General features: G+C 45.4%; 1 protein-coding gene across 7 annotated transcripts in view; it reads right to left on the minus strand.

Annotated features, from left to right (window-relative positions):
* SLC14A2 (solute carrier family 14 member 2) overlaps positions 1-13,573 on the minus strand; it is a 459,857-nt gene that overhangs the window by 162,741 nt on the left and 283,543 nt on the right. Inside the window, exon 4 of one of the 7 annotated variants that reach the window (XM_032603330.1) lies at positions 9,953-10,059. The exons of the other annotated variants lie outside the window; for them this stretch is intronic. The gene's annotated coding sequence lies outside the window, so the exon portion shown is untranslated. The remainder of the gene's footprint in view (positions 1-9,952; positions 10,060-13,573) is intronic. 7 annotated transcript variants of the gene reach the window in all.

Genomic DNA, 13,573 nt, shown 5'->3' on the forward strand with positions numbered 1-13,573 from the left:
TCTATCTTCTTCCAAGGCAGTGCTTTTGATAAAAGATCCCTCTCAGGGGGCAGTACTTGACACAAATGGGAGAATTTTTATTGGGAAAATTTGGGACACTTGGGTTAGTTCCCCCTTCCTTTCCCACCTAATTCCAACTTCCTTCTCCCTCAAGCACATATGCTGAGATCCCAGCTTGTCCTGCAAGCTCTTCTTGGTTATGGCACCTGGTGCCTCCTGTTGGTCAACTTCTGGATGGAGAGACAACTAGAAATTTAACAGATAAATATGAACCACTGTGACGAGGCAATGATAAAGGGCCATGGGATCAAGCACAGAAAGTAGAGGATGGGGCCAGGATGTTGTAAAGAAAATATTTGAAGTGGGCCTTAAAAGAGGGGTAGGGGTTGATTTGAGGGACAAGGGTCTTCTAGGGAAAAGTTACCCTGAAAAGATCCACCACTATGAGTGATGTATAAGAATCTGAAAAAGAAGTTTTAAACTGCTATATAAATCTTAGAATCTCAGAGATCCACTGCCCCCAGTATAGTTCCTGCCCCTATCTAGGAGCTATAACCTAAGTAAGGAGAAAAATTCCTCACATAGTAAAGAGTTAAATAATAATGCAAGGCCATACATGGTAAAGTGCTCCCTTGGACTTAAAAAAAGGACCAAGATGCATCAAGTGCTAAACTCGCTGGCCCAGGTAATGCACCCTGGGAAGGCTGGCAAAAGAGCAGGTCTGCTGGCTTAGAGTGACTCAGTAATCAGTTAAGGGGAGTTAATACATGCGCTAAGAAGAGGGACCTTGCTGCTATCTGTAGAATCATTTGGTGTGGGTGGCTGTCTTTTTGACCTTTGCCCTGCAGAGGACTCTATTCGATTTCCAGGAGAGAAGGCAAAAATAAAGAAGTCTTATTAAAAATAACAGGAATGGTGCCTGTGTGCGAGTGAGTGCGTCTAACCAGGCAGCCAGCGCCAAGCGCTGCCTGGTAAAGAGGAGTCCTGATGCCACAGCCGGGGAGTGGCCTTTGCAAATGACAGCTGTGAATGCTGCTGAGCTATGCAAGGAGGATGAGGAAGAACTAGGGAGCTGTCATCTCTCCAAGTAAGTTTCTTCTTTGACTTCAGGGGATCGTTTGGTTGTTCTGAGAGGGGCTTTGCGCATTTTGATGCCTCTGTCCCCGTGGAGCCGGCACTTGAGTGTGGGGAGCACAGCTGAATGCCTCTTCATTCTGTAGCTGGTTGGAGCACTGGCCACTTTCTGGAGGCAGGCAAAGCGGAACATGACATTGTGATATTCCATGAAAGAGTGGGCCAGGCTGCCCTCTGGTCGACATGGCACCATAGTTCTGCACGCCATTGGTTTCAGTCAGGGGCAGGGAGCTTGAAGAGGCCTGGGAGTGTGGGAGAGCTTGGCCATCAATTCCATACTCATCTCATTTTCCTCCAAGCCTATGCTAAGTATGGTGTGTGTGTGTGTGTGTGTGTGTGTGTGTGTGTGTGTGTGTGTGTGTGGTGCAGGTGCAGAGCACAAGATAAACCACTGGAATCAGGATTCAAATTCCAACTCTGTGAGCTGCAGGATCTTAAGAAGTTTACCTAATTTCACAGAGACTTGTTTTTCTACCCTATAACATGGGAATTTTAATGATCACTATAAAACACAGAACTGGGGGCTTCCCTGGTGGTGCAGTGGTTGAGAGTCCGCCTGCTGACATAGGGGACACGGGTTTGTGCCCGGGTCCGGGAAGATCCCACATGCCGCGGAGCGGCTAGGCCCGTGAGCCATGGCCGCTGAGCCTACGCGTCCGGAGCCTGTGCTCTGCAACGGGAGAGGCCACAATAGTGAGAGGCCCGTGTACCGCAAAGAAAAAAAAACAAAAAACAAAAAAAACAAAAAACACAGAACTGTGTCAGGTTTAAATGTGAGAATAATTGTAAACACTATTTCTATAAGAAGCCCTCAGAAGTGCTCTCCCCCATGCTCCCTAGTTTTACAGATAAGACCCTGAGGCTCAGAGGGGTCAAGTGTCTTGTCTTTCCCATCAAAGAGGAGAGTGAGGTGGGAACATGAGAGAGGAGGTGGGCTGGGCTCTGTCCCCAGCTGGTTGTGGGGTTCTGGGTACCCTCCTCTCAGATCTCAGTCTCCCTCTCTGTTAAGGGCAGATCAGATCCTCTTTAAGGTTCCCCCATCCCTGTCCTGAATTGAAGGAGCATAGTTCATTTCTCCAGCCAGTGACCCACAATGCTCTGTGCTCCAGGAGAAGCAACCGCATGGGCTCCCGAGTCAGACTCCTCCACTAACAGAATTTATCTCAACAGGACTTCTCAAGGCTTCAGGCCCCTACACCTCCTGTGAGAACAGTTTAAGCGAGGCAGGGGTGAGGACCCACAGAATGCAGAGTCATGGCCACTGGAGCAGCAGATGGCCGACATGACATAACTCGGCCTCCCCGCTCTTCACTATTCCATCCTGAACAATTTATTTTTCCTTCCCTGTCCCCTCAGTGACCTCAAATCAGTCACAACCTTATCTTGACTTTCCTGTAAATGTCTTTTCCTCTTTTTAAAAAAACTTTTAAAACCTTGATCTCCTCCATGCTAATAAACTACAATTGAGGCTTACCATGACGAGGGTAGTGGGTTTCTCTGAAAACTATAATTGTGTCTTTGTAACAGAAAGAGACAGATAGTGAGAGAGGAAAACACAGAAAGGAAGCTTGTGGAGAATGAGGGAGAGAGAGAGGGACAGACAGGTCTTGGAGGAGACGACAGAGTTGAATTTAGGCAGAGACAGAGAAGTTGGTCCATCTCCTTTTGTGTACCTGTCTAGAAAGAGAGATGTGATAGAAACTACCAAGTCTGCAGATGAGTTGGGTAAGACTGGGGAAGGTATTCCATGAAGGGGCATGTGGATTCTTCATTTTCCTTCTTGTTCATTTCAAAGAGATTTCAAGGCGATTGGCTACACTGGAGGCTCCAGAATAGAAAGAGCACCATCTGCAATCCCATGGCCAGGGCCAAGGGTCCTCCATCCCAGCATTTTGCCTTGGAAGAACCTAAAGGCAACGATTTGGAGGATGCTGGCTTTGCTATCCATGAAAGCAAGTCAAAGGTCAACTGTGATCCCCAAATATCCCCACATTTTGTGACTCTGTTTACATTTTTACATGTTTATGTCTTCTTCTCACAACTAGATTGTAAATTTCTTGAGGACAGGTTTTTTTTTTTTTTTTTTTTTTTTTTTTATGAGCATGATGTTTTGAACTTAAGAGCCCTTAATAAAGTCTTGTTGAATTACTGAGTCAGTATCTTCAGATAGCTTTCTGGGGTCTATATGAATGGATGGATGCTGGAAGTTTGAATGGGACTCACCAAGTAAACAGTGTCTATTTCTAGAGGAAAACTTTGTATGTGGATAGATACCGATAAGTAGGCTGGCAAGCAAAGGAAAGATGAAGACACTGCCTTTGAGGAACTTAGGTCCCTCTCCCAAAACCTGAGAGAGAGATTGGAAAGTCACACCAAGAACATAGATGAGGACCAGCCTGTCAACAGTCAACACAGAAGGCTCAGGAGGTCAGCCTACCCAAATCAATTTTCCATGGAGTTGCGATGCCTCTGTTGATGATGTTGGGTAATGGTCTTTCTGAAAAATATTCCAGTCTTTCTTACCTTTGAGAAAAGCAGGGTATGTTGAATATGTTTTAAGCTTGTATTATAGGTTCAGCATAGTACCTGGAAGGCTCTTGTTTATGCAAGGATGTTTGCCCCTGTGCCAGACGGCCCCAGATTGCCATGTTTTTCTAATTGATTATTCTTCTTGCCTTTTCTTACTGTTCCTATTTATTCTTATTGTATGTTTCTGCTTCCTTATTTTATTCACACTCAAATGAGGGGGAGCCAAGGGGAAGCTCTCACCACTTCTGTCAACTAGCCAACTTTTATTCATTTCTCAGGTGGCTTAAAATTCTCTTCCTCTGGGAATGTTGCCAAGCTCCTCAAACTGAGGTAGGACTCTGCGTACATTCTTGACTAAAACTCCTACCACTCTGAACATAGTTACACACTCAATGGTCTGCTTCTACCACCTGATTGCAGCTCACTGCTGGCCAAGGCTGTACTCGTCACTGACTCTTCAGTGCCCTGGACACTGGTAGGTGTACAGTGAGTGTTTCCTTAATGCGTGAATGTGTGTGGGTAGAGGAGCAGCCCAATCTCTCCTATAGGGCAGAACACGTCTTGGTGCTGGGACCCTGGCTGTGGGGCAGAGTGACCAAAGGCTGACTTTGGGTGAGTGGGGTGGTGGTGCTCCCGTGGTCCTCTCTGCTCCCTCCCAGCCGCTTCCCCACCGTCACCGCTCATGCAAGCCCTTCGCATTCACTGCTCCTGCCCGGGTCTCTCATGCTCTCTCTGCTCCTCTCCTTTACCAATCTGTGCCTGAGCTCAGAGACTGCCTCCTCTGTGGAGCCTTCCTTGGCTGGCTCTACCACACTTGAACTTGCTTCTCTTCTGATCCGTGATGCCCTTTATAGTCTTCTTTTCAAGGTGGGCACTTGGGCTTACAATGTCATCATCCTCTGTGTTTATAACCTCTCTCTTTTACACAAAACAATACTAGAGCCATGGGAGATCATAGATATGTCCTGTCTACTTCCTGCAATGGGCAGACTAGGATACTGAGGCCCAGGGGCCTTATGTGGCCTCCCTGAGGGGACACAGCAGATCATAGAGGAAAAGTCAGGCCCCCTAACTTCAAGTCCAAAGCCAATTCCAACTCATTCCAATTCATTCTTAGAATTTTACACACCATGTCACCTTAGCCCAGGGTTGCTTTAACAAATTACTACAAACCTGATGCCATAAAGCATCAAACTTGATGCCAAAAAATTCTCTCACAGTTCTGGAAGGTAGAAGTCCAAAATCAAGATGTTGGTGAGGTCATGCTCCCTCTCAAGGCTCTAGGGGCACATCTCTTGCCTCTGCTAGAATCTGATGGCTCCTGGCACTCCTCGGCTTGTGGCAGCCTAACTCCAATCTCTGCCTCTGTCTTCACATGCCCTTTATCCCTTTCTGTCATTTGCTTTTCTGTCTCCTGCATCATTGGATTTAGGATTCACCCTGGTCCAGATGATCTCTTCTCAGGATCCTTACCTTAATTACATCTACAGAGACCCTTGTTTCAAATAAGTTCACATTCCGGGGTTACCAGTGAACACATCTTTGGGAATGGGGGCACTGTTCAACCCACTGCCACTCAGAATACAGCAAAAACACAGTGCACACTGATTATGGACTGTCGATTGTATGACCAGACCAGTTAACCCACTATAGGAAGGCCCTATGAATTTTGATGGGAAGAAGAAAGGCAGCCTTTCTGAGTGAAGTGCAGTGTCTCAGTGGCTGGTGTGCACAAGGCTTGTGGGAGACTTGGAGATGGTGACCTCAGCTAGTGTCTGAGTCAAGCTGGAAGGAACACCCCATGGGCATGGTGGGAGAGGCCCCACAGAGACCAGGGCTCCTGCTGGGAGGCTGAAGGATCTTCTGGTGAGAGTGGGCAGATCCAGGCCTCTCTCCCCCAAACCTCTATTTTCCCAGAAAGGTGATTTTCTGTTCTTAGCCTGGCCTTCTCCACCCCCAGATTCTGCCGAGAGAAACAGAGGACAGACGGGGTGAAGGCAAGTGCCCAGTCACATGTCCCCATCGGCTACTAGGGAAGAAAATGAGAGAGGAGGCAATGCTAGGTTTCGCATCCTGCCTCCTGTGAAACATGCAGGCGGGTCTGTACACAAACACCGGCTCAAACAAATCAACCAAACCTGGCCAAAAGCAACAGAAAAGGCAACAGATGCTTCCAATTAAAACATCAGCCTCTCCCGAGAAGGCGAGTTCTCACGTGGTGTGGGTGCTCAGGGCCGAGAACTACTGGAAGGGACCACATATGGAAATCTGTTTGCATTACTCCATGGCCCAGATGCCACGTGAGACACTGGCCTGACCTTGCAATTAACACGTTGGCTGTTTCTGGGGTGTGGTATGCGGATGTTGGGAGAAAGCAGAAAGTTGTGAAACAGAGCGATTGTTCCCACTGAGTCCTACAGGAAGCAAGAGACCCAGGGACATCTCAGGGATTATTACCCTGTAAGCTTCCTCACTTCCATCTTCTTTTGTTTTGGCCTCCATTTCCTCATGTTCTTCAACATTGTTATGGAAGGAAAATCAGTTTATAGGAATAACAGGCAGTCTTAGTGGGAAAAGGCTATCAGAGGGTGCATGTGGGGAGATGAAGGGTCAGCCCCCCCCACCCCCCGTGCTTTAGTGGTGATGGTCAGGGGGACTAAACACTGGACACACACTGGACCATGTAAATGGTATAGCCTCCCCAACCCTGCTGTTCTCCTAAATCCTTAATAAACTTATTCTTTTCAAATTGGCATTGCTCTTTACTGGTGGCAGGTCCTAATTCTCCTGTCTTCCCAGGATAGTTTTGCTTTGCTTTTCCCCAAACTGTTTCTAGCCCTAGCTGGGTAAGGACTAAGAAAACCAATGAAAGAGGCAAGGAAACAAAATGGCAGAGAAGCAGAAAGGCAACAATGTTCTTTCCAAAATTTCACCATCTCCTCAAACCAACAGGGAGTGTGGGTTTGAAAGGGTGTCTTATTCTGATAAATGAATCTCCTTCTTCTCCTAATTATTTTTATTATCATCACAACTATCATAAAATCCACACTTTATAGCTAAAGATCCAGCTAGAGTAATGTCCACAGACAGGAAGAACAATGGAGAAATTAATGAACTGAATACTCATTTGCGTTTCTGTAGGGAAAGATGATAATTCGTTGGTTTTAATAAGCTCCTGGATCAAGTTGCTACGGAGGCCAGCCCTGCTAGGTCCTGGTACCCACTGGGTACTGCAAAATGTGACCCTCAAATATTTTTATGTTAACTAAACACATTTCCATTTCTTAATAGTCACTATTACTAACCAGATAAGAGAAAGACTTATTCGCATAAAACAAACAAATGATTAGTTTTGACAACAGAAGCTTAAACAGGACGTTAATTAGCAGCCATAGAGATGGGAAGGTCCTGGATGGGAACAATTATGCAGACAAACCCACAGTATGGCTACAATGTGCCAGGGTCCCATCCCTCACCATATGGCTGCAGTCTGGCGGCTCGTTGGCAATTCATTACCATATCACTTGGAACTCAGGAGTGAATGGTTTGTGATTAGCCAATTCGTTATGCTATCCTTGGTACCTCAAGGGGACCCTCAGGGCTTGTCTCCCCTGTTCTGTTATTTTAAGGACATATGACAGGGAAGGAACAGCCCTCCCTTACCCAGCTGCTTCAAAGTACTGTTTGCTGGAATCGAGATAGAACCTTTCAAAAGAAAATAAACAAGCAAAAAATCCCTGCAGTCATGAACTGTAGCCACAGCTGGAACCTTCGGAATGTTCCAGGAGATGAAAACAAAGATTTCCTCCTTCTTCCCCTTCATCCTACTGAGGATGCATCAGCCAACCCTGTGAGCACATTTTAGCTATGGCAAGAGTGTGACCAGAGAGGAATAAGGACTGAGGACCCTTAGACCAGGAGACAGGAATTGGTTGCTCTCGAAGGGGCCCCGTCACCAACTAACTTCGGGTAAGTCAGCTTGATCCTTGATCCTTAGCTTCAGAACCTGCAAAATGGACACAACCTTTTCTGTCTTACTTCCCAGTCTTTCCGGTGGTATGGGCAGCATCATGACAGAAGGGCTATTGATGGAGAAAATTACACTGAAACCATGAGGCTGATCACGCTGCAGCAGAACAGCAGGTGAGCTCTCAGAGAGATTTCTTTTCAAATCATTAGCACAGGTGGGCAAGGAAGAAAAGGACCCAGCCTCTCTCACTAGATCTGCTACTGATGGAGTCCGCCCACTTCCGTAATGTAGCATTTTAACTGGAGTTGCCAAGAAAGAGTGCATGGGACTTTGTATAAGGGAAAGAAGTGGAGGTAAGGCCTAACAACTGACTATAAAGAATGCATTTTGTAGAGAGCCTGACATAGTTGCAGGAATACCTATCGTGTCAGAGAAACGTTGAGACAGGAGGATTATAGCAAAAAACAACTAAAAAAATAGAGGAACAGAAGAGGGAAGGAGGATACATAAAACACAGAGTTACTCACATTAGTGTAACCTGCTAAGCACTTGGCTGGGGGGATGTAGCATTGCAGAAGGGACGCCCCCTCAGCCAGGGCAGGGCCGCAGGGTGATTCCATCGTGGGTAATGTGTGTAACACGGAGACGCCCTTTGTAGAGTTTGTGCTGTGAAATTCACTGCAGCCTTACCCCAATCCTACAAAACCTACCTCTAAGTAATAATCCCAGGGCCAAGACAAGGGTCTCAATATCCTAAAAAACATATACAGTAACTCTCAGTTGTCACAAGCACTACCATGCCCCTGCATCATAAGTCAGACCTAAAAGAATCATGCTTGCTACAATCAACAGTAATTACACATTTAAGTATCTCAATTTTGTTTTCTTCTTAGAATTCCAAGGGGCTCTGGGGAAAACTTTCCATGGCCCAGGTCTCTGGTGAGAGCTGTCCAGGGAACTTTAAAATGATGCTTTCTTCTTCTTGTGATAAATGTCCCTGTAGCAAGCAGTAGAAGCATTAAAAAAAGAAAAGATTTTATTAATTATTTTTGAAAAAAAAGCAGGTTCTTCTCAGAATCTTGTGGTTTTAAGGAAACAGTGCCTCGAAAATCCAGAGACTCGGGTCTAGGTTCTTGGTCTGACGCTGACTCATGGTGCAACCTTGAGCGTGTCAGTTAACTTCTTTAGGCCTCCGCCCTCTCATCTATTATACAAAGTGACTGTAAGTTACCCTGTATTACATTGATCAGATGATCAGAATGTTTGTTGGAGCATAATCTGATAGATCCAAATGATTGCAGAGATCCAGAGTTGTACCTTTGATTTATGGCTCTTGAAGAATGGATTTGGTACTTTCAGCTCCATCACTTTATCATCCCATCCCATGATTCAATATTGTTGTCTTTATTGATGGTATATGGCGATTCAGTGACCTTTGTCAACAACGTAAACCTAGGTATGAAATTGTTCCTATGGGAAAGGGATGTATTTTAGGGTTTATCCTCCAGGTCTGGAGAGCCCAACCACACACCTACAGTGTGCCAGGTGCTCTGCTAGGCTCTGGGTACAAGGATGAGAAAGCACAGGGCCTGCCCTGGGGGAGGTTATCGTCTGGTGGGGGGGAGTTAGACCCATAAACAGGTCATATCAGTACAAGATGGTAAGTGAAACAATAGACTTGTCGGAGAGTTTCTCAAAGGATTTTTTCCCCAATACAAGTTTTTTTCACCTGCCCTGGAAACAACTGGGGAGTTTGTTAAAATGTACATTTTGGCCTCACTTCTGCCCCCCAAATTTGAATCTTCAGGGATAGAACTTGGGAATCTGCCTATTTAACAAGCCCTCTAGGGTCTTCTGCCTGAAACAAAAGTCCCTTATGGGAAGAGTTAGTTTTGGGAACTCACAGAAGGATTGCACAGCATCCTGCCTTTATGGACCACGTATTTGAGCTCTGTGCTCTTATAGGTTCTATGGGAAATCCAATAACATTTAAGATAGAATCTGTTCCCTCTAGGATCTTACAGCCTATACTTTTCTCTAGAGCCATAAAACCAGGATGTCATGTTCAGGGATGAGGGCACAAAGCAGAGTTGGAGCTCAGCCAGCTGCGATGACGTGCCAGCTTCCTCCCTATGACTCTCCTTTCCCCAGGGCAGAAGCCACTTGACCCACCACAGGGAGACTTAGCTTTTCCCAAGACTCTGGGATGACTCCGATTCTAGAAGGTGTTAAGCAGCCCTTGTCACTGCCAGTCCTGTTCTGACCTTGCAACTTATTATCGAACCTTGGCTGCATTCTGGTCTCCTGCTTCATCCTTACCGAGTGTCCTGGAACTTCTGCAGCCCTTGCTCTTCTGTATCTATGCCAGGGACATGTCCTTCACCTGCAGCTCTGTGAATGGAGGCAATGCCAATTTCTCTACCTGGCTATGGTAAAGCAGAAGACAAAGCATTTTCACAAATATCATTGCATTTGAACTACTCAGCAACTTACATGTTTCCCAGAGAAATAATGTTATGTTCATTTTAGACATAAGTTTTAGGGACTTAGTTAAGTTCACACGGTTGGTAAGTGGCAGGCCCGTCTCAGATTGGAATCTTCTTACTCAACTATTTTACGTGTCTATCACAGAATAATCAAAGGCCCTTTATCAGGGAATATCTTTGGACGGGACATGATTGGAGAGTCACTCTTTGTCTTTTTCTGGGTGTGTGCAGAACTTGGAATGGCCTCTGAAACCTCTGGTGAGCCAATTTGCTAGAGTAGAAATGGCCTGGCATTTGGAGTCCCTCTGTTCCTTACTCTATCTGTAATCCTGGGTGAGTTTTAACCTTTATGACCCTCAGGTTCTTTGCTGGTAAAATGGGACAATAAACCCCATACCACAGGGTATTGTTGAGTAGATTGAATGAAATAATGACCTTGGCTCAACAAATATTATCTTCCCTCCCATTTCTTTATTCTCCACTCTCTGCATATGGAGCCCACACCATTCGTCTCTCTTCACCACTGCAATGAAGGGCCAGTTTCATACCTGCCAGGTCCAGACGACCATTGAGAAATGCTACTTGTTGTGTTATTCAGCTCTCACAGTGACCTGACTTGTCCTCACCAGATAATAGCTGATCCCACTCCTGCCACAGTGCCATGGAAATCCCATCTCTTTCTGAAATGGATAGAACCTGGTGAAAAGGCAGAGATGGATCCACTTAAACTTGCTAGTTTTTCTGCCTCTGTCCCTGAGCCTTACCACTCTGAACCTCAGCAGGCACAGCAGAGCACGGAAGAAAGGGTTGTGAACAAGGAAGTCACAACGATTCCATCCACCATGCTCTTTCTTGGGGAGTTGCAAACCTGTGCACACCTACCAGAAGTTACCAATACTGATAAATCAGGGTGAAGCTAGGATTTCAGGTAAGAATGTATTTTATAGTAACCCAGCATACCAATGAGACACTAGTATTCCTTGGGGTGCGTTCAAATATAGGCCAAGTGGCCAGGAGGAGTGATTATTTCTACAAAGGACAATCTTTTTTCACATGCTATATTCTTTCTCTCCATGCCCCTTTTTAAAAAATAATAAGTAGCTAATTATTATCAATTTATTTGCTGCTTCTTATAATTACATTATCCATGATTAACTCACTGGAGTCTAATTTGATTCCAGAGTTATTTCATAGGAACACTCCATCATTGGGCACGGTGGGACTCTTGTGAGCACAGCCTCACTCTCTTGGGCTCTTGGAGCTCAATTAATGCACATGGAGAGGGACAAAAAAGAGGATAAGAAACTGCAGGCACCTCAGTCTTGCTGATTGTAAAGTCCCTCCACATTCATATTTCATTTGATACTCTCACTAGCTCTACAAGGTAGCTAGAATAGCTATTATCATCTCTAGTTTACAAATTGGGAAATGGATGCAGTCAAATCATAACATGGAGCTCAAGATAAGATTAAAACCCATGTCGATACCCAGCTGGTAAACCTTAAGAGTATTAATGATTTTAATGGTGATCAGTTTTATAATGTTTTGAAGTTTGCCAAATGTTTTCAAATTCCTGATCTCATTTGATCTTTACAACAACCCTTTGTGGCAGAGTAGAAATAATACCCATTTTTGCAGAGGAGGTAATTTTGGTTTAGAGAGGTGACTTGCTCAAGCCCTTGAGGTATGAAAATGGGGATGAGAACCCTGGGCCCTGCCTTCTGATAAAGTGTTTTGTACCATTATGGCACCACTGAATCCAAGAGCTTACTAGAAACATGTGGTTTAGAAGCAACATGGAAAAGCCCCATGACATCATAATTACATTTCTATAAAAGTATATTCTCTGGGACAGAGGCTCTTAATTTAGGGAGTCCGTGAGCCTCCCCTGAGATAATATTTATATAGGTATAAGCATATTCATATGCATGGGTATGTATATATAAACCATATTTTGGGGAGAAGCTTTAAAACTTCCATCAGATTTTCTAAAGAGTGTGTGACCCCAAAACACCCAGTGAGTTAAATGATTCTCGTCTCATCTCCACCAATGGATGACTGAGGTTGTGGTGGGGGCACTTGGGACTGGGAAGGAGGTTAGAAGGCTTCAGAAGGGGCCAAGGAACAAAGCCACGTAGGCCAAAGGAGGCAAATGTTCTAACATGTGGGGTCCAGGCAATGGCTAAACAGTGACAAATGCTGCTGACACCAAAGGCTTGCACAAGTTGGCAAAGCATCTGGCGGTTAGAGAAGTTTCTGTGGAACTGTGGGACCAGAAAGCCGACGGGCAGGCATTAAAGAAGAAAATGGAGAAGAGGAAGGAAATACAGTGAGCATGGACGCACTTCTTTAAAATCTGGATTAAGGAAAGTGGAGGAAGGGAACGCTAATTTGCGGGGAAGCAGGACCAAGGAAAGTTCTCTCTTTTTTTTCCCCCTTAAAAATGGGAGATCATGCCTTTGTCGAAGAGACCAGGTGAGAAAGAAAGAGCCTAGGAAGGAGGGGGTGAATCCTGAGCTTAGATGGAGTGTTAACTTGAGAATAGATTTGAGACCCTCCCACAGCAGGAGTGGTGATGGGAGGGAGAGGTGAAGATACAGTGCAAGTGTTAGATTCTTGCGAATTTCTTGCCAATTTCACCTGCAGCACCACTTCTGGCACTTTCAGCAAGCAGTGAGCTATGCCATTCAGCTGGGCTGCTTCCCGTCACCTCCAGGCACAAGCCTCCTGGCTCTGGGCATCTGGCAGCTTCTCACTGCCCTTCCCAGCCTGTTCTGAGAGCTTCATTTCCCAGCTTCAGGCACTGACCCTGTCCAGGGGCTCCTCCTGCTGTTCCTTGCGGCCTCTCCTTGAGCCCCCAACTCCACAGAATTCTCTTGGGGGTGACTTCACTAGTAAAATACAGACATGTACTTGGGCAAGGGTTTCCTTTGCTGTTGATTTGTACGATTGCTAAACCTTTTAGAAAACTTGAACTACAGATGTATCACTTTATTGTTACAAAATAGGTTCTATTTGGCAATTTCTGTATAAAGCTTTCTTTCTGGGCATTAGACAGGCATGGACTTCCAGATTGTTTCTAAAATACCAGTCTTATTATTTTACTTTTAGTGCCTTTCCCAGAGGCATAACCTCTCAAGTTTATGAAGGAAACATTTTCAGTGAGATCCTAAAGCACATCTTTCTTTCTACTGAAGTTCTCTCAGTATGATATTCACCCCGATTTCCTTTTCTAATAGAAGGTGTTTGGAAGGCTTTCAAAGCCTGGCTATAAAACAGATTGTAAGGACATCTTCCTTAAGCTTCTGAGTTAGTGGGTCATTTTCTCTGGGAACAGGCCCACCACCTAAAAATCCTTTCTGCTCCACAAGCCAGCTGGTGGCCACCAACCCTTCCTATGGCAGGACTTTGCCAGTGCTGGGGCTTACTTTTGAATCCCCCTTCACCCTTGGGG

This window comes from Phocoena sinus, chromosome 14 (assembly GCF_008692025.1).
Source record: "Phocoena sinus isolate mPhoSin1 chromosome 14, mPhoSin1.pri, whole genome shotgun sequence".
Classification (NCBI taxonomy): domain Eukaryota; kingdom Metazoa; phylum Chordata; class Mammalia; order Artiodactyla; family Phocoenidae; genus Phocoena; species Phocoena sinus.